The sequence below is a fragment of the Triturus cristatus genome, chromosome 9 (assembly GCF_964204655.1).
Source record: "Triturus cristatus chromosome 9, aTriCri1.1, whole genome shotgun sequence".
Taxonomy (NCBI): domain Eukaryota; kingdom Metazoa; phylum Chordata; class Amphibia; order Caudata; family Salamandridae; genus Triturus; species Triturus cristatus.
In genome coordinates this window covers 1,147,091,381-1,147,113,682 of record NC_140592.1, presented here as the reverse complement: position 1 = coordinate 1,147,113,682, position 22,302 = coordinate 1,147,091,381, and positions in this window count along the sequence as shown.

Sequence of the window (22,302 nt, the reverse complement as noted above, 5' to 3'; positions counted from 1 at the left end):
TATGGTGGCCCATAGGCTAGTTCCCTCTGAGCAGCTTTTGCCTGGTTTCTCATACCAGGTCACTAACATTGATGGCAAACAGAACAGTCATCCCATGGCAGAGGTATGTCTCAGCTGGGGAGGTGTCACTGGCCCTAAAAGGGTGGCAGTGTCTCCAACCTTGCCTGTGGACTGCTTACTGGGGAATGACTTAGAACTCTCAGCTTGGGCTGGAGTTGAACAAGACACCCATTCCAAAATGGTAGGCCTTTCCAAAAAGGGTAGTGGGGTTGTGCCAGCCACAACCCCTGTCCAAGTAGATTTCCTCCCTGAAAAGGTTGGAAGGGCAGTGGTAGCCACAGCCCAGGCAAAGACAGACTTCCCTGTAGAGATTGGCAGAGCTGTGACAGTCACAGCTCAAACCCAAACTGAGTGCCTCCCTGAAAAGGTTGGCAAGGCTGTAATGGTCTCAGCCCATACTCAGACTGATATAGGTGTAGTGAAGCCTGAAACTATGGATCACTCCACACAAACAGAGAGTAGTGGGGAGGAAGAAAAGTCTCCCTCTCCCCAGACATTAGGAAAAGGTCAGCCTCCTCAGGGATCTGACCTCACCCCTTGTGAAGGAACTGCCCCAGAGGTAGCCAGGCCTGGCCTGGCAGAGCCTCTGATGTCAGTGGCCCCTTCCAAGGTGGGACCCAGTCTGGTGCAGGTAGCCTGCCTCTCTCTACCCTGCCTCAGTCAGCCCAGGGCTGCAGAGGTCAGGGAGGCCAGTGGACCCCAAGAGGGCCCCTGTCCACAAGAACCCCCCCCATCAAAAGAATGAGGATTGCCTGGCTAGTAGCCCTAGCCAGGTGATGGGTAAAAACATTCCTGAGGGATCCCCTTTACAGGTAGTTAGGGACCTCCCCCAGAGGGATTCTGCTGGGCACAGGCAAACATGGGACCTTAGGGCCCCAAACCTGACCTGTCCCTCCAGTAAGCCCACAAAAGGGACCCAGCCTCCAGCTTTAGGTAGCCAGAGGCTGACCCTGAGAGCACAGTGCAACTCAGTTAGAGAAAGAAAGGCATCCATGGTGGAGGATGATTGGAGGAAGCTGAGGCCTCACTTTGAGGGCACTCACTTCAGTACTCCATCTCAACACCAGCCTTTTACTTTGCAAAGACACACCAAAGGTAGAGATTCCCTATGGTGGAGACCCTATGATATCTTTAGGATGAGGGATTGCTTAGTGGACCATGAGACAGGGGATAACCATGCCAGTGCTGGTTCTTCCTTATATGGCCACTCAGGCAATAGAGGCTTACCTTGTCAAGGCCAGCCTTATCTCCTTTCGTTTGGGGGGGGGTTGTGTAGGAAGGTGGATATCTGACTATGGTTACCCCCAACTTTTTGCCTAGTGTCTAGCTGGTTTTTCGACTTAGTTGGCCTGAGATCCTGCCATTCAGGGTCTCAGGCTGTCTGCTCTCTCTTTAAAATGGACTCCATGTACCCTAGGTACATAACCAATTGGTAAGGATCACCTTATTGGACCCTGTACAGTGTACCCTAGGTACCCAGGGCATAGGTGTACCCTAGGCCTCCCAGGGGCTGCAGCATGTATTATGCCACCCCTGGTCTGGCCTTCCAATCAGACACAACTGGCTGATCACTCAGCTGGGGCAAGGTCGTGTAATCACCCCTTGCTTAGATATAGTATGCCTATATCTACCCTTATCTATAGACACATGTGTACCTATCAGTCACTCCTATGGCAGGCCTTAACAATCCTGGAGGCAGAGTGCTTGGTAACATGTGAGATGGTGCTCTAGCATGAGCTGAGCCTGTCTTCAGCTTTCGGAACCATGTCCTTATAGCTGTTCTATGATATAGCCTACCATATACTCTTAAAGTGCCTTATAATCTTAAACGGTTATGGTAACTATGGTTTGGCTTTATCAAAACATGTCGTGTAAGGTGTCTAACACTTTGGAATAATACCCCCATACCATTTCTGGTGATGAGGATATTATCCCTCCCTTCTAGAGGGAGAGACATGTTAAAATCCTACTTTGCTGTTTAACTCTAACCAAAGCCTCAGCATCACAAAATGGATGCTGCTGCCACGACACAAGTCTGACCTCCTGCAGCTGGGAGTGATCCCAGCCAGGGAGGCCTGGACAATAGGTTTCCTGCTTGGGGAGGTGCTAGCACCTCCCCAGACAGCCTTTAGTGTATTGGGGCAGGGTGGGCTGAAAGGAATGAGACATGCCTGGGGCACACAAGGTGTTCCTTGCATAGTCCAGTTCAAACCGGCGCTGGGGCACTCCAGCCCCAGCTCTGGCGCGAAACTGGACAAAGGGAAGTGGGTGTAACCACCCCCTCCCAGGTCCCACCCATAAGGCGTGACCTAGCAGGTATCCCAGCCCCCCAGATTAGTATAAGAGTGGGAGTTGGGCCTCAAGACTTTAGATTATCCTGAACCTGCAAAACTGAACAGAAACTCTGGACCTTCGACATTCGACGAAAGAAGAAGACTGAAGAATCTCCCTTGTAGCCAAGGAGTGGCTACCCTGTGCAAACAGGCACCATCAAGAGACTACCCTTTGCTTTGCGACCGTTCTACGAGGAACCGACTGCAGAGCCCGACCAGAGCCTTGACTTCCAGACTTCTCCGACCCTCATCCACATCTGCAGCAGAGCTGAGATCCGTGGAGGCGACGAGCGACGTGGGACCGGCTACCTGGGAAAAGTGGCTAGTAACTTACAGCGCAGCTTCTGAGGCACCCTCGAAGTTGTGCACCGGGGATTGAGAAGCCCCAACCCCAAGCACCATCTGCACCGAAGATCAGCCCCCCACACTCCACGAGTCCTGCGTGGGGCCCTTCAGCATTTCCCTGCTTGCCGCGTCTGTCCGGTTGCTTGCCCGCTGGCTAGTGGCCTCTGTGACGATGCACCCTGAAATCTTCTGCGCTGGTTTGGCTCCTCCAGACTGGCTCCCGCTTCTCTGCAAAGAAGAAGCACCCCAGACCTTCCTGGTCTGCGCCAGAAGCAAGTCCTTTGTTCTTCGTGGGTTCCGCTTGCCAAGGCTTGGTGAGTCCTAGTCCAACTTCGACGCCGCCGACAGCAAGAGCCTTCGTGGGACAGCTCGCCTCCTGGTCCTGGTCATCCTCGACGCTTCCTGGTCCTCCTGGCTGCAGCGACAAGCTTCACCTTCACCTGCAACTCTTCACGACATCGCCTGGTTCCTTCCTGGTTCCACGTGGTCACTGGCTAGTGACCTTGACTCTGTCCCTTCTGCTTGCAGGTTTCTTCTCTTCTTGATCCCAGCCTTGGGATCCACCGGACACTCTTCCCTGACTGCCTGTCAGCATCTTTCTTCAGGCATCCATAGGAGTCGACGACGAAAACGACGCATCTTCACCCCTATGCACCCGCAGCCTGTGGGCTAGGTAACTTGGGTACTCCGGTGCTCATCAGGATAGTGACTATCCTAGTGTCTAGTTTTCAAGTCTCAACTTCCTAGCTACTCCGGAAGTGTCCTAAATCTACCGTTTTCTAAACTGTACTATTGCTATTGATTTTTACGCATTACGCGTGAGTGTTTCCACTCTGCACACGAATCCCGTGGGCCTCCCACTTCCTAACTAACGCTAGTGTAGTGTAGCCCCAGCGATTCCCTAGGCCTAGGCCTATTCTATTTCCGTGACAGTGGTTCTTATACCACTTACTTAGTATATGGTTTGCGTGGCCCCTAGGGCCTAACTGTATTACTTACCTGTGTGACTGAATGTATGCATAAATAAGACTGTGTTGTACTTACCTCTAATCTCATAAAGAGTGCTGAGGGTTTGCTTAGAATAAATACACTTTATTTTATATATATATCTGTTGTGGTGTCCTTTCATTTGGTATTCAAGGGATTATATATGGTATCACAGCTGGCTTCACATGCCATTCAGAGTTTAGCCTAAGACTGCTCTTGTCCATGCTACCACTAGGATAGCTGGTCTATAAGGTTGACTTTACAACCAATCACCAGAAGGGTATTTGGACTGATATAAGGTGTACACTAGAACTAGTGACATCATACATCAGGCCAACTTCTCACAAGTGGTTGCTTTTACTTTTTTTATTTAGGCAGCATATTACTCTTATCAAGTGCATTCTTTGAATTGAGCCACATCCAAGTGTTTAGAGCAGGGCACAATTAGGTTGTAGCTGCAGGCAGTGCGAGTTTCTCTCAGTGGGGCAGTATGGTGTTCAGTGGGGGAGAGGATGTGGCACTATGGCCAGAGCGGTCGAATTTGGAACTGGGGAACTGGGTTCAGCCTTCATGACCAGTCCACCGGACCACTCTACTGAGGGAGCACATTCCCATGCTAGACCTTAGAAGGCCCCACTAGACCTTAGAAGGCTTGATGTCTTAGCACAAGCTGGTGGACCCTAGTGGTGTCAATTGTGAGTTAACCTTGAAGGCCTGTCCACCACAATCCATACTGAAGTTCATCTCCAGTCTTGCGGGCAGGCCTACGAAGCAGCACACCCTAGAGCAACAGTGATCCAGTCACTGTGACTCTGTCACTGAGGTCACATGAACCTAGTGCAGGTTAGGGCGGTGCGAACGGTATGACCACACTGGGTACCTATTTCGGGTGGGTGCGTAGTGTTTGCAAGTATATTATGGTTTAAAAAAAACTTGCTGCCATCTTCCTGGCCTCCAGGAATTTTCAGAAACAATAAAAATGTCATGATAACTTTGGTGATTAATGTTCATCCTAGAGAGAGATCCGAGTTTTGTCTAGTGGAAGGGTTGACTCCTGGAAAGGTAGTACAGAGGGTTAATGTGCCTGCTGCAAAGAACATGTACCATGCAGATCACAAAGTGCACTGCTTTAATGGGGGGACCATGATGAATGGTCATTTAATGTCAGCTGTAGATGATGGATCCCTGAACAGTGTCATGTATGTGCATGTTTGCATTGTGCTGAGGGGATTACCAGGTAATTATTCACGCAGCTCTCTGATGGATGTTACATGCGGTTTTTCTGAGTCCCCAGATAGATCATGCAGTCTGTGTGTTCTCTTTTGTACTGTCAGTCACTGCCAGTCACCGGTGTATTCAACTGTGTAGCCTTGGACCGTGTCATGTATGTGCATGTAACTTGCACGATCGAGGTAACTATTAGCAGCGATACTACGTGTCTCTCGGTCCTCTTTCAAGTGCTTGCCGTCCTTTTTCCCCAGCAACACCCCCCCCCCCCCCCGGGGTGGCAATCTGAGGGATAGCCCCGGGCGCCACAAGCTCTAGCTACGCCTCTGCACTCATGCCGCCTTGTATTACACGTGGGTTTTTTGTTTTAGCCCTATTCCGTTTTGGTGCTTTGGGGTTGGGTGATGGTGTATAATTTGGGGGGCTGACACCAGAAGTCAAATTAGAGTCTGCATCAAATACCCCAGATTGAACCTCGAGTGTGTTAATGTGGGGGGTGGGGGGTCAGTAAACAATTTCTGCACTGCCTCTATGCGTTCTTCCACCAGGTTAAGTTCAGTGAACATAGCGCCCATTGCATTTGTAAGATAGGAGGGGATAGAGGGGGTGAAACACAAACCTTTATCCCCTCCCTTATTCCCAGAAAGGCTCTTTTCCCTCATTGATCACAATAACTCGCCAAATGCAAGCAGTAGTCCGCTGTATTGTATTGTCTATCCACCACAAAATGGAAAAGCGGAACTCAGGGAGTTGCATACACCAACCTTACTGGATGAAATCGACCCTCCGCGACAGGTCAACTCAGCAATTTGAAGGATTTTGGAGGCTTCAGGCCAGAAGTATTTTGGGGGCCCCTGTTCGGAACAGCTTTGGATTTATGATCCAATTTCAGCTCTTTCCTGCCCTCTTTTGTCAGGTCACTGACAGTGCACAGGCACACTGGTCTAACATTTAAATGTGTTCACCACTAATATTTAGGGATAGAGAGGTGTGTTTTTAATAGTTTGATAGTTTTCTAATATTACTTACAAATAATCTCTGAGACATTTGAATAGGAGAGGTGCTGTTTTGATCTAAAAGAAACTTTTGTATGGATGTTGCATGAAGCATTAACACAACATTTCTCTGCAAAACGTCGTAATAGACTCTCATGCATCACCACATTAAAAATAAATGAAAGGAAAACGGTATTTGAAACAATGTGTTTAAGAATTACTCAAAGCCATCAGGGCAAGACTCTCTGCAGAAGAGAGTTAACTCTATCAGGAGACCCCCTGAACGGCTGTGCCCTGGGCCGAAGCCCACTTTGCCCATGCCTTAAAACGACTCTCGGTCTACTGCTGGACTTACAGCAATGGTCGGAAGCCAGAAACAAAAAACAAACAGCTGTGGTCCAACCTAACCTCGTCCGGCCGCGGATGGGCGCAGACGGGCTCGCTTATGGCCTGGTCTTCTACCAGGTGCACGCCCAGGTGCGTTCTCCGCCGCCGGAGGCTGAATGCGCTTTTTAGCGTGGCTGATTGCCTATGGGACCCACCTCGGTCCTGGTGTTAGCTGGGGGATGTGGTCCCAACCCAACGTCAAGTTAAAAGTTGCGGCAAACAGTGAGGGCAGGGAACTACTTGAGGGCAAGTGTAGAGGATGGTGGGGATGGGTGAAAGAAGACTAGGTATTATTTCTTTGTACATTTGGTAGAGGGGGTGAAAGCAATGTTCTTTATGGCTCCCTCGTTCCTCTGCCTTTGCTTATCTGTTGAAAGCAGGGGCAGATGCATTTGGGGGTGGGCGGCATACTTAACATTAATTGTTGATGGGTGAATTTACCCTCATTGTTTGATGTCACTGTTACTCATCTATAATTCTATATGTCCACTTTTCCTTTATTCCCTGATCTATTTATTCTTGAATTTTTTTTCAAGGTTCTTTGGGACCTTTTTAGATCTCAGGTAAAGAACAGGTAAAGGCAGCTTGAGCTGTCGGAGAACTATTGTTTCCAACTCATTACATGTACTCAGAGTGGGCTTTGGGGTATGTCCTTACTCAATATTGGACGTTGCTGTTTTCTACCCCACTTCCCTGATTCGATGGCTTCCATTCCTAGTCTTGTGTTCGTCCTTCCTAGGAGCAATTTATGTCTCAATGTATCCTTCCACTTCTGGTGTAAGACCTTGCATTGTAGTGCATGGGAGGGACTATTTTCTCTCAATCTATCGACTGACAAAGAATTACTGAGGAAAAGGCGAGAAAGGAAGCCACAGAAAAGTCGGTAAAAATATATCACGTCAGTATTTCTTTTTCAAAATGCAGGATGCATATTTCTACCACGATTCTTAAAAGGAAGGGTCCCTATGTGTGACTCTGTATTACTTGAAATACAGACTTATTTTTTCAAAGGCTGCGCACTCACTGCTTCCTCCAAGGATCCACAACCTATAAACATCACCTCGGAAAACGTAAAAACAAAGGTTTGTGGTCCTGTGCAAGAACTGGAACAAGGGACTCCGCCACAAGGATATTGGAGCTGTTATTAATCATTGTCCCGGGCATGAGTTCACTTGTTATGATTTGTATTTCACCAAGAAGAACGCTACTGATGGATTGCTAAGGCGCAGCAGTGATATTATATTGAAGTATTATGTAACCGTCTGTCATTGTTTTGCTTCCTTGTGTCATGAATGGAACGTGAGTGGGAGGTTGTTGGTGACTCAGCGTTTAATCTGCTGCACTGACCCAGCTGCTCTGAGATCCCAACAGAGCTAGCTTCTTAATTTGAGGCAGCTCCCTTTGCATCTCACCACAGGTGAGCCTGGTTTGTGTCAGCCTTATGTAATAAAAAAATGTATGCACCTACGTAGTAAAGTGGCTCTGGGTCAGCCCTCGTCATTCATTGGCCTGTTCATCTGTCATTCAAATTTTGCTTCTTGCCACAATGGCATACAATATGGGACAGAGGGTCAGCCCACATCAGTCATGGCTTCACTGGAACTGTGGACAAGGGCATTTGGCTGATCATATGTGTGAATTTTCCAAAAAAACACCCCACGTCAGGGCCATGGCTGGTGAGCCAATATTGCACCTTGCCAATGTCTTTTCTTTACATTCTTTATCATTTTTATTTTTGAGTCAGCCATGTCATTTTATACTATGTCTTATAGTTACGGTGCTCAAAGCCAATAGCACCTTTTCTTTGTGCCAATAGGCATCACACTTTCTTTTGATGTGATTTAAAACCAAATGGGGTTTCTATAAATACTCTAAATATACCTAGGAAACGCCTGTACTGTCCTGCTTAAATAAGATATATGGGTAATTGTTTTACATTATTCATTTTTATTTGAAGCACATTGGCATCATGTTTAGGCAGCAGTATGCTTTGATTCTGTTATTTTTAATGTTGCGGCATATGCGTGTGTTGGAAGTCACCATCTTTTGCATGGTATTCCCACAGATTGTTTCCTACTGCAGCTGAACCTGTTTTTGTTGGCCAAAATAAGCAGTGGTAAAGTTCTTGTGCTCTCCTTTTTAAACAAAATAACATTTGCATATCCCTGATTGGCACATTTCATTTTACTGTAAGACCCAAGTATATGATACAACATGTACAGAGGGCATGCAAATTAAATGCTGTTAGTTAGTGGACTGCAGTACTAATTGTGCCACCCTCTAAGCAGCATTCCAAAACTTGTCTACAGTTCTGACAATGCAGCCTGGGTGGCAGTTCTAATCTGCCATTTTGACCTGGCAAAATAAACATTTTGTTTGGTACAAACATTTCCTTTTAATAACTATAAGTCAGCCTTAAGGTAGACGCCAAATGCCTATAGGGCAGGGTGCTTGGTATTCAAAAAAGAAGGACACATATATTTAAGCTTTACATGTCCTGACAGTGACAAATCTCCAAACTTGCTTTTCACTCTGTCAAGGCTGTCTCTCCTATCGAAACGTACTGGGTTACGTTATAGCACCTCATAATGCATCCCTTCAGTTTGGAAATAAATATCACAATGATTTAAGGGCTCAAACTAATAGTAATTTAAAATCTACTCTAATAGCCAAGTCAGATTTTGAATTACTATTTTGAAAACGCCACTTTTAGAAAGTTACCTACAACAGGCGCTAGGCCCTTCCATTTCAGCAAGGTTGGGCCGCTGAAAATTCAAACCAACACTCCAATGCCAATACTAACTTTTCTTATACACACACTTGGGGGCATATTTAGAATAAAGTGACGGAGCGCGAGTTAGCTCCAAAATAGCTAACGCCATGCTCCGTCACTTTAGAAACACAGAAATTCACCGTATTTACAATAATACTGTGCATACCTCCATTTTTCCCAGCGCTGGGCACTAATATTAGCTCCCTGGCGCCAATGCAGGCACCCTTGCACCATAGTGCAAGGGTGCCTGCGTTGAAGGAATGATTGTTCTTGCGCAGGAAGGTGTCCCTTCCTGCACATGAACAATCCAGATTGGCAATTTGAAACTTCTATGTGTGCTGTATTGTGCAGCTTACATAGAAGTTGTAACTTGTCATTTTTTAATGATTGTATATGTGAGGAAGGGACAACTTCATGCATATAAACAATCATTTATGGCAATTTGCTGTTTCCATGTTTGCTGCGCAATGAAGCATACATAGAGACAGAAAAAACAAGGAGAAACAAGCATTTCTCCTTGTTTCGTGATGTTAAGACCAGGTTTTCCTTGGTCTTAATTTTGACGCTGCCTCCTATTTACACCACCCTTGTAAATAGAGGGGAGCATCAAAATCAATGGATGTTACGGTAGAATGCCCACCTCAACACCCGTTGCCCACCCCTTTCATGCAAAGTATAGCATGAAAAGGTGCTTTATTTACAAGGCAGCCTTAAGCCACATTAAGTGGCTTAACGCCGCCTTGTAAATAAGGCAAAGCCCCTATCGCCACAGGAATTTCAGAAAAAGTGACGTTCCTGTGGTGATAGGGCTTGTAAATATGCCCCTTAGTTTCTAGCATGATCAGTATATTCAATAGCAGTGATCACAATAAATCAAAATAAATGATGATCACTGCTATTGAATATAGTTATCATGAAAGAAACTAAGTATGTGTAGAAGAAAAGTCAGTATTGGCATTGGAGTGTTGGTTTGACTTTTAGGAAGCTGGCATCTTCCTGCCTAAGCCAAATGTGCCATTCTGCCAGGCTCTCCTTTGGTGAGATGTGGATATCTCCACACAGTGCTCAAAGGGCTTGGTGTGAGAAGATGTTTATCGCCCTGACAGGATGGCAATCTAGGCTGTGCCCAGTAAGTTAAAAACACGTCAAAAGGTTCCTACCCTGTCACAAGCAGATGTACCATCCACCTAAGCCTGCCCCCTTTGTTGTCCTGCTAGCAAGCCAGGTACCAATCCCAGTAGGAGAGGGGCTGCCCCCAGAATCGATTTTGAGTGACCACAAGGGAGGGTTTGCCTATTATCATAGTCACACCTCTGGGACAGAACAGGAATCTATGCCCAAAAAAGAAAGATTCTGCCATGTTGATTTTGGGTAGAGGGGCACTGTGGGATAGCTTACAGTAAAACACACAGAAAGCGCTACAAATGTGGGTAGGGTTACCCCTGGGAATGTTTACCCCATTGGTTAGGGAGTGGCTAAAAGTTTCCTTACACACAGGCTGGCACTAAGCATAAATGTGGCGTCTTCTTTGCCCCTCAGGGTGGGCCTGTGAAGATCATAAGAAGAACTGCCCTGTTGTCTGAATCCTGAAGGAAGACTGGACCTACTTACATTGAACTCAGGACCCCAGATGTGACTCCAAGGGTCAGTTGGGTGACCTCCTGCTTGAACTACAGGAACACAACAAGCTTCCAGAAGTCTTTCCTACAATTGCCCAGCTGACCAGTTCCAACTGGAACCTATATTAAACACAAAAGTGAAGGCGTAAGGGATGCAAACCCCTCTACTCCGGCCCCCCTGGGCACAATTATTACACACCAAAAGGAGTAGAGAGTGATAAAATATCTCTATGTGTGGTGGCATGGGCTCTGTGTCCTAATACTGCCCTCACTAATACAGTTGTGTGACATGCTTCATCATAGGGCTGCTTCAGTACACCCCTGCGCAACCCAACGCCTGGGGTGGAGCAATCGGGTAGGGGAAGACAAAACACTACACAAAAGAAAAATAATCATTAAATTGACTGGGATCACCAGAAGTGTCAGTGCAGTGTAAGTTAAAACTAGCTTGGAGGTGGCGCTATGCGTAAAATTTATTCCTTGACCCTCCAGCCAGGATTAAAAATGTAAAGGATGGTGGTGACTAGAAGAAATAATGGACTCCTTACTGCCAATTTGTCTACATGTGTAGGAGAGTAGGGTCTGCTATCCTATGGTCACCCCAAATTTTTGCTTTTTGCTTCACTGGTTTTTGACATAGTGAGGCTGTGGGCCTGCTAATCAGACCCCCAGCCTGCTGTTCTCTCTAACTAAATTGACACTATGCACCCTAGGTGCATAACCAATTGGAATTGGATCACCCTGTGAGCCCCTGTACCAGTGTACACTAGGTACCCAGGGCATTGGTGTATCTAAGGCCTACCAGGGGCTGAAGCATGTATTATGCCACCCCAGGCCTGGCCTAACAAATTTGACACAACTGGCTGATCACTCAGCTGGGGTAAGTTGGTGTAACCACCTCTTACTTAGGTGTAGTATACCTATACCTAACCTTAAATGGGACACCTGGTAACCTATAAGTCACTCCTATGGCAGGCCTTGACAATCCTGAAGGCAGAGTGCTTGGTTCCATGTGAGATGGTGCTCTGGCATGAGCTGAGCCTGTCTGCAGTGGTCGGAACAACTTCCTTCTACCGTTTCCAGATATCGTCATACCATATACTCTTAAGTGCATTATGAACCTCGCGGTTAAATGCTATCTTTGGTTTGGCTTTATCAAAACATGTCGAGTAAGGTGTCATACGAATTGGAATACTAACCCCTCGCCAATTCTGGCGACGGGGTTAGCATTCCACCCTTCTAGAGGGACACGACATGTACAGTACCTGAAACCCGGGTAAAATCAGACATAGCCTCAGCTCCACAAAATGGATGCTGCCACCACAGACACAAGTCTGCCCTCCTGCTGCTGGGAGTCCTTCCAGCTTGGGAGACGTGGACAAAGGGTTTCCTGCCAGGGGAGGTGCGTGCACCACCCCAGACAGGATTTTGTGTATTGGTCAGGTAGGGCTTGAATGGAATGAGACATGCCTGAGGCTCACAAGGAGCCTCGGTGCATATGGGTAACACAATTCTAACTAAGGGGAGGTCCAAGGGAAAAATTTATAGACCTGCAGGTTGTGTTTCCCTCACTTGTCAACACAATAACCACTGAAGCAACCTGGGTCTGATGCTGAATCACAAAGCTGAACCAGGAGATATTATATATACCTATTCTGACATCTCTTTAAGAGAGAACCCTTCTCGGACAGGACCCATCAATCACAGAAGGTGGTGAATTTGTCATCATTTGGGTCTGTATTTCTCAGTGTAACGAACCAGGTCTCGACATATTGACTAGGTAACGTCCAGAGAGAGTACAACAAAGAGGGTTGCTGTCAGATCTCAAAGAATGTCAAAAGCGACAGTATGCCCAAAAGTTGTGAAGGGGATCCTCGAATAAGCAGCACTAAATAATAAAGGTGAAAATAAAAATGACTAGAGGAGCTCAAATGTTCTTTATTTAGCAGAGTGCCCCTGTCATAATTAAAAAGCAGTATGGCAATTTAGCACAAATATTTTGTCATTATGCTAATGTCCATATCAGTAGGGTCGACATGTTTCTGCCCACTATGATCTGCGAGTATCAGGGCTTTCCTCAGGACCTTAGATGCTGCTGTTTAAGTGAAAAAATGTGACAAAAAGAATTTTTTGTAAAAAATATTTAAATAAAAAAATCCTACCGCACCGGTCAATTCTTAAGATATTGACACCGGATACCTAGGAAAACAGAAGAACAATTGGTAATAACACTCAACCTGGTATACTTAGATTCAGCAAACGGTCATATCTATTCGATGACTCAAGCAAGAGCATTCAGTGATGCTTCAAAAGCGTTTAATAATTGAATTAAATTGCACTTACCCATAATCATTGGGTTGCGCCCTCACCTCAACCTGGTCCTTACTCAGGGAAGGGGGCCCCGCTCTATTTAAAAGGAAGATAAAATCAGGCTCCTAATTATAATGCCCAACATATAGCCTCCCAGTAAATATGACTCAAAAAGCGAGACTTAGATAGTGTACTCTCACAAGGGATGGAGAAACATGGTCGTGGTCTGTACATTAGATTCTCTTAAGCTATGTAGTATTGCAGAGAAGCAAATTGTTTTTATGTTTTTTACTGAAATAGTGCTCTTATGCTCTGATATTCTTATCTTGATCTTACGAGATGTCATACCCACATAGTTCTTCTTACATGGGCATTGTATCAGATAGATAACCCTTTCACTATTGCAATTGGTGTGTTTGTGCAGGATCCAGGGTCTACTTGTACCAATGTCTACCTCTGTTGCACGTGAGGTTTGAGGGCACGTAGACCCTCTCGTCGGCACCTCCGGTCTTTACTTCAAGACCGCCCTGGGGTACCGACGGAGAGGTAAGTTTAGCGCTCGTTTTCTTGTCCTTTCTCTTCTCTTCTCTCTAACTATACTAGAGTGCGAGATTCTGGCCGAATGCTCGGTTCCTTGCAAACAAGTAAGTCAGCTGTTGTGAGAGAGTTTAGCAAGTATAACCATTTGATACTCCATCGTGGGCATTTTTAATAAACGATGCATCCTGTGAACCTTTTTTGTCAGACAGTGGGTGTTATTTCAGTAAAAAACATAAAAACAATTTGCTTCTCTGCAATACTACATAGCTTAAGAGAATCTAATGTACAGACCACGACCATGTTTCTCCATCCCTTGTGAGAGTACACTATCTAAGTCTCGCTTTTTGAGTCATATTTACTGGGAGGCTATATGTTGGGCATTATAATTAGGAGCCTGATTTTATCTTCCTTTTAAATAGAGCGGGGCCCCCTTCCCTGAGTAAGGACCAGGTTGAGGTGAGGGCGCAACCCAATGATTATGGGTAAGTGCAATTTAATTCAATTATTAAACGCTTTTGAAGCATCACTGAATGCTCTTGCTTGAGTCATCGAATAGATATGACCGTTTGCTGAATCTAAGTATACCAGGTTGAGTGTTATTACCAATTGTTCTTCTGTTTTCCTAGGTATCCGGTGTCGATATCTTAAGAATTGACCGGTGCGGTAGGATTTTTTTATTTAAATATTTCTTTACAAAAAATTCTTTTTGTCACATTTTTTCACTTAAACAGCAGCATCTAAGGTCCTGAGGAAAGCCCTGATACTCGCAGATCATAGTGGGCAGAAACATGTCGACCCTACTGATATGGACATTAGCATAATGACAAAATATTTGTGCTAAATTGCCATACTGCTTTTTAATTATGACAGGGGCACTCTGCTAAATAAAGAACATTTGAGCTCCTCTAGTCATTTTTATTTTCACCTTTATTATTTAGTGCTGCTTATTCGAGGATCCCCTTCACAACTTTTGGGCATACTGTCGCTTTTGACATTCTTTGAGATCTGACAGCAACCCTCTTTGTTGTACTCTCTCTGGACGTTACCTAGTCAATATGTCGAGACCTGGTTCGTTACACTGAGAAATACAGACCCAAATGATGACAAATTCACCACCTTCTGTGATTGATGGGTCCTGTCCGAGAAGGGTTCTCTCTTAAAGAGATGTCAGAATAGGTATATATAATATCTCCTGGTTCAGCTTTGTGATTCAGCATCAGACCCAGGTTGTTTCAGTGGTTATTGCCTCGGTGCATATGCCAGTTCAAACCGGTCCTGGGGCACACCAGCCCCGGACCTGGGGCGAGCTGGACAAAGGATTGGGGGTGTAACCACCCCCCTTCCTGGTCCCACCCTTAGGGAGGGACCTAGCAGGTAATCCGGCCCCTAGAATCCGCTTAAAGGTCGGAGCTGTGTCCTAAGACTTCAGACATCCTGGAATCAACTTAACCACAAGAAGAAGACGGGAACTTTGACGCTCTGCTGCACAGAGGACAGAAGGAAATCTCCCCTATGGTCAGGGAGTGACCATCTTGCTAACGCAAGCACCAACCAGCTATTCGACGTCTGCTTTGCCACCGCCTCCCGCCGGAGCCCGAGCCCAGAGCCCAACAAGACCTGGACCTCCAGACCTCTCACAGCCCGATCCACAGTCCCTGCAAAGAAGGAACCCGTGGAGGCACCGAGACACGTGGAGCCAGCCATCTTGAAAGACCGACGACAAGCTGCAAGGGCGACAACAGAGGCTCCCTCCAAGTTTTGCTTTGGGTCCTGAGAAGCCCAATACCCGAGCAGCATCTGCACCAAAGGTGAGCCCTCCAGCATCTCCACGATCTGCGTGGGGCCCCTCTGCACTTTGCATCTCGACGCGCCTGCCCGGTCCCTGGCCCGTTGGCTAGTGGCCATTTTGGCGACCTAACTTGAAATCAACGACACTGGTCTGGTTGCTCCAGACTGGCCCCAGCTGCTCTCCAAAGGAGCAGCCCCTCTGACCTTGCTGGTCAGAACAATCAGCTTTCTTTACTTTCCATGACTCCTGCCTTTGCCAAGGCTTGTTTGCTTCTTTCGAGTCGCCGACACCGCCGACAGCCAGAGCCTGTGTGGGACAGCTCGTGAACCGACTCCTGGACGTCGTCGACCTTCAGGGACCACGTGGATGCGGAGACAAGCTACACCTCCTCACCTGTTTGCACCCGACATCGCCTGGTACCTACCTGGTGCCACGCTGGTCACTGGCTAGTGACTGTGAACACTGTCCCCTCTGCTTTCAGGTCTTCTACAACTCCGATCCACTCTGGGATCCACCGCATCTCTTCTGGACCGACCGCCTGCAGCAGCTTTGTCATCAGGCTCCATTGAATCGATAGACGAAACCCGACGCACTTCGAGACCTATGCACCCGCTTCCTGTGGGTGAGGTAAAGCTGGCACTCCGGTGCCCAAGTGTAGAGAAACATCTCTAGTGTCTGTGTTTTGAATCTTAAATTCGTAGTCCATCCAGAAGACCCTTCTAGCAGTAACTTTTGAACTTTTACGCACCCATTGAAAACCTATGGGAGCACGCGTGTAACTTTCCTCACTGCACACGCAACCCGTGGACCTCCTGGTCACTAACTGAAGTTAGCTCCTTGTAGGCCCAGCGATTCTAGAGGCCCTAGGCCTTTTCCCTTTCCTGTTCGTGGTCCTTATACCACTATTTTAGTATATGGTTTGATCGGCCACCAGGGCCTATCCATATAAAGTGCAACTTCTGTATATTATAACATTGTCTTGTTTAACGATTTGTGCTCCTGTGCTCATAAAGAGTCTAGGGGATACTTTGAGTAATAAATACATATATATTTTGAATATATATCTGTGTGGTGTCCTTTCATTGGTATAAAGGGGGGTTACATATGGTAAAACAGCTTGCTTAACACGCTTTAACGAGTTTAGCCTCAAAGACTGCTTAGCCTACGCTACCACTAGGGCAGCTAGTCCGAAAAGGTTGACTTACAACCACACCATAAGGGTTGCTTGGCATGGTACAAGGTGGTCACTTTAACCAGTGAACAGCATATACCAGGCCAACTTCTCACAACATGTTTCAGCCGTTATTATGTGTCCATAGTGCAGGGTCACGCCGGCCTTCATCAGGACCTTCCTGATCCCAGGTTATAGATCACCTTGTTCTTTGCAATCCGGAAGTGCCAGAACAGATTGTTCAAGCATTGAGGTAGCTCCTCAGTAACACTCTCCCGTAGTACAAGTTTATTTAAAAACATTGTTAGAACTAGTAAGAGACAAAGAGAGAACCCCTGTAGTCACATTTACGTCAAGGTGGTTGCTCCTCTTTCTGACCGCTTGTCCGCTCTCGCCGTGTAGGTAGACCAACAGGAACCTACCCTGATCCTGCTGCTGGGCTCTTCTCTGAGGTACTCGACCTTTGGCTGGTGTTAAAGTGTACGCCTCCTAATGCTTTCTGAAACCTAGGAGTTTGAAATCTTTTGCCAACTTTTTCTTCTGAGAACCGATGAGGTACAGGGACAACCTGCCATGCCGATCCAACGAATGTGCTCGCTACGGGGCCAAAGAGTCAGGTTGCTCCCCTTATGTTGTTCTCCACAGCAACATATCTGATTCAGCAGGACTTTGGGAGAAGGTATTCGCCCTTGTGGAGCCTGCTGCGGGTGTAGCCTGAAGCCCTGCCCAGCTGGAAGAATCCGATGTTCAAAAAAGTGACAAAGTCCAAAGGTCAGAATCCTCAAGGGGCGTAGGTCCAAAAAGTAACTGGCCAACAAGGGGACTTTTCTGGGCACGAAATAAAAATTTCTCCCGCTCTGAGCTTTACCGCCAAAAATCAATGACTTCGCAAGACATTGTCCACCAGCTATGCAACAACATGGAGCCCTCTTCTGCCACTGCTCACTTCTTTGCCCTGCTGAGGATTTTTGACTTCCATCCCAGAGATAAAGGGCTGATTTACCAGTTGGCGAGCTCAAGAATTATAGTAGCCATGGCACAGTTCTTTACTCCCACCACGGCAAGGGTACTCTGCCCACCGTACCCTGCCGCTGAGGACATCTCTAGCAAGGAGCGATTTCTCCATTAGGGCTCTGGGGCTGTGCCCCCTGAAATTCCTACACATTCCTGTACAAATATTAAATAGATCAATTTATTTAGAGATATGATGGTATCGCTAAATAAAGTAATGTATTTAAGTCTGGAATGTCTGTCCCAGGCTGCCTGCCCCCCTCGCTTTGAAGCAGGAGACAGAAGCAAAGCAGTAAATCAACTTTCTGAACTGTGATGCACGACGCATGGCATACTGTTCTGAAACCCTTCATTGCCATTTTATCCTTTGGCAGCATCCAGTATAGGTCAGTGACGCTTTTAGTGTCATGGTTTCGGGCGTTGGAGTCTCTGCCCCTGCATCAGTTCATCATTCACAGATATAGATCCCACCCTTTCCCAATCGTCACACAAAGGAGTGGGTTCAAGCACGTGTGTTTTGGTACCTTGTTCTCCGTAATGGTAAGTGTTAAAATGCTAATCTTCAGTTATGTAAATTGTGCAAAGACCCCTCGCGATGCTAACCTCCCCCACTGTGACACCCCAGGCCCTGGCTACACGTTGCTGGTCCTGTTAGAAGTGGAGCTGCTGTTTTTTTTTCCTCCACGAAACTGATCAAAAAGACGAGCAGGCCAGGATTCTTATTCCCTTGTGAAGTTGATCCAAATATCCGATTCAAGTGCGAAGGGAGGGATATGTGCTTACAGTAGACAGTTATCTGCTGTATGACATTAAAACTAGCACTATCTTCATGCCCTTAACAACATTAATGCCGAAAACATGAATTGATTCACGAACAACAAATGTTAAAAAGGTTAAGGCAATGCATGTCAGAGATTTCACGTTTTAGGTAATCTTGCTGTCCTCAAGAGTTAGCTATTTAATCATGTTGTGTTTCTGTATTTTTTTCCATGCATACTTTGAGCCATGCCAGGTGTTTATGAGGGGCTTTGATTGAGAGCTCTGACGCTGATGCTGAAGCCAAAGCAAAGTGCCTGTCAGTGGGTTTGCCTCTCTGCAGAGCACATAGAACAATGGTCATGCATTGCAGCTGTAATTGCAAATCTGTGAAAATGTGTGTGAAGGTGGTGCATAGTTGGCAAAATATTTACAGGGCAAAGGCAAAAGGAAATGCATTGCTTGAATGTGAGTGAGTGAGTGCAGTGTATGTTTGGAAGTGGTGAAATGAGGGAGATGCAGGAAGTGCATTCAGAAAAGAGTGAAAAAAGGGTGCTGAAGAGGAAAGAGAAGTGGTTGAGGATGGGAAGATGGACGAGATGTGCAGAGAAAAAGGACATACATATCTAATATAAAGCACGCATAACAGAAGACCAAAACTCTTTCCACAGGCTTCAATACTATTGAAATTTCAGAATTTATACATTTTGAACGTTAATTATTTATAACAAATCCTTGTTGTTACTTATTTATCTGAAACAGCCAACAGCCAATTGTACTGACAGGTTTTAGGTGTAGGTCAGTTGTTGTATCTGGATGCAATTACATCCCAGAGAGAAACCAAAATACCGACAAGAAAGAAAGGAAGAAGGGCAAAAAAGGAAGGCAAAAAGGAAGGAAGGAAGGAAGGGAGGCAAAAAGAGAAGGAAGTAAGGCTAAAGGGAAGAAAGGAGGGAAGAAGGCAAAAGAAGGAAGAAAAAAATGAAAGAAGGAAAGAAAGAAAGAAAGAAAGAAAGATAGAAAGAAAGAAGGCAAACAGAAAGTAGGAAAGAAAAAAGAAAGATAAAAGGAAAAATAAAGGAAAGGATGAAAGAAAAATGGCAAAACAGAAAGTAAGAAGGAAAGAAACAAGGAAAGAAGACAAAAACAAAAAACAAAGGAAAGAACGCAAAAAAAGAAAGAAAGAAGTTAACAGGTCATCAAGGCAAGAAATAAAGATGTAAAAAAGGAAAGACAAAGGTAAAGAAGGGAAGAAAAACTAACGAAGGCAATAAAGAAAGAAAGGAAAGAAGAAAAGAAAAAAGACAAGAAGGCAAAAAAAGAAAAAGGCTAGTAGGCAAGAAATGAAATAAGGCAATAGAGAAAGAAAGAAAAAAGAAGGAGAGGAAAACATTTTGAAAATTTACTATTTTTTTACGCATCTAAGCACAGCACCAAAGTCACTGGAAAGGGAGCAAGCAGGCCAGCACCATCTCTATAAAGATACAAAGACAGCAGACTTTCTGGTAGACTAGATCCCCACACACACATTTGCATCACAGTGCAAAGGTATCTGTTTGAATCCAGCATAGGTTTTCTACTGGAAGGCTATACTTCAGTACAAAATAATATGCTTGGACTAACTTGAAATGTTTTCCCATTTTGTGTGGACGCTGGGTAGAGCAGCAGGCAGGCAAAGTTAGGAAAGTTTGCGAAAACAAAAGTTTTCACCTGCTTTGTGTCTGTCTCAAGGAGGTGAAATTGTTTGGCACAAAGCCAAGTCTACAAATGTTAGTAGAAAGGGTGGGTGGTTGTATGCAATCTCCTGTGTACCATCTATGGAACACCCCCTTGAAGCAAAGTAGCGCAAAGCAGTCCCAAGCTCTACTTTAGAGCTACTCTCCCAAAACAAGCTTTGCCCTGGAAAGTGAATAGTTTTTTAACACTTGCCACTACTTTGTATCACTTTTTATGACTTTACACTGGTGCAAAATCTTGATGAATCCGCTCTTTTTAATGGTTTGAACATAGGTGACAATCAATGAGGGGCACTGTACACTACCTTCACTCACCCTTACGCAATTAAGACATTACAGGATGCACAAAATTTGGTCCATGAAATGAAATAAAATGAAATAATATTTATAAAGCGCCTAAAAGGTTTCCTGGCCTGGGTCAGCCCTGCCACATGGCCCTCGTTCCACTTTCACTACTAAAGGTAAATTTAGTATTTCACATAGTTAACTTTTGTTCACCTCATAATTATCTTTATATGCTCACCTGGAGGGATTACATGTTTTTTTTGCCTTGCTAAGCATCAATTCTTAATTTGGCCCTTTTTTCTTTCATCTAGTCATGTCATTACTTCTTACACGACATGAGTAATATAATCAGGTATTTCTAATATGTGAGGAATATGGTTTTGGGAATATTATTTGTTGGAAATTCCTATTACCCAACCGATACTTCCTCCAGGTGTGAAGCAGCAAAGCGAGTTATGCGTGGCGCAACTCTGCCTGCGGCTCATTCATTAAAGCTCATTTTCACATATGAGCAAGAAATTATGCAATTGTCAGGTGTATCAAGGATGGCACATGCAGACCTTTCTAAAAGCCAGGTTTGGCTTGGTTCTATGGCTGTGTTACCACATTCAGGTGTTTCAAGAATCGAAATATAGACCAGTGAAGTCACATTTTAGAGCGAGGGTGAGGGACTGTTGCAGCAGCGGACGCTGCAGGTAAGAGTGGTGAGGCGGTGGGGCCGAGTGAGGGGGGATTTCAAGAGACGACCACGAGGGAAAATTAAACAAATAATTAATTTTTCCCTTGTGGTCGTCTCTCAAAATCCCCCCTCACCCGGCCCCACCGCTCTTAACTGCAGCGGCCTCAGCTGGACTGTTGTAAGAAGGAGCCACCAGACAATGCGGGTATGGTGGATGAAACATGATTTAGACAAAAAAGCTCCCATACATCCAAAACTACCTCTGTACTAAAATACATCTAAGTTAATACTGGGCATGGTGGGGTATACATCATTGGTTCATGTGGGTCGATGCAATTCCCAGAATCTCAGGATAACCTGTTACTTTGAAAATGATTTCTAATCGGATTCCTTGAATGACAATTTGTGCCATGCAGAAATCCTAAAACAGTGGCCTGGCTCCAGCCCTCAAAGAGCAATGCTGGGCGCCTCTGAATTCATAGAACCAACCTAGGGTATTAAAGTCAAGTGCATAAACAGAGCTCTCAAGTTCTGTAAATGTGTATGTGTGAAAACTTTTGGCCTCATTTATATATTGGCAGATGGGCCGTTGTTCCGCCAGTGCGAAGAAGTAAATTACTCCGTCATCCTGGTGCAGGGACTGCCCACCAGATTTATTAATGAACGCTAAGCTGGCTTTCATTTATTTGTGTTTGCTTTGTTTGCCCTAAGTTGGCAGGGTATGCCCAGACGTGTGTCCCTTGCTCACTTAGCCCCTAGATTCAAGCTAGCCTGGCTGATGAGGGGTGTTACCCCAAAACCGGTCCCAGGATGCTTGTTTCCAGTCTAGGGAAGACCTGGCTTGGCAGTTCCGGCACGACTGTTCCCATGAGGAATAAGGTCAAGACTGATTTGCATATGGCTGTGTCTGAACTGGGGTGGCGAAGTGAGCTAAAGAAGATGATGAATTCAACCCAGATCTGTGACGGGGGTGAGTGTCTTAAAAGTGTCAGACCTCCGTTTATCATCTCCTTGTGTTTGCTTTGTTCGTCCTAAGTTGGTAGGCGATGCCCAGACATGGCTCCCCAGCTCACCTTGCCACTGGATTCAAACTACTTGGCTGATGAGGGGTGTTGCCCTGAAACTGGTCCCAAGATGCTTGTTTCCAGTCCAGGGAAGACCTGGCTTGGCAGTTCGGGCAGGACTGCTCCCATGAGGAACAGGGTCAAGACTGATTTGCATATGGCTGGGTCTGAACTGGGGTGGCAAAGTGAGCTAAAGAATGATGATGGATTCAACCCAGATCTGTGATTGGGGGTG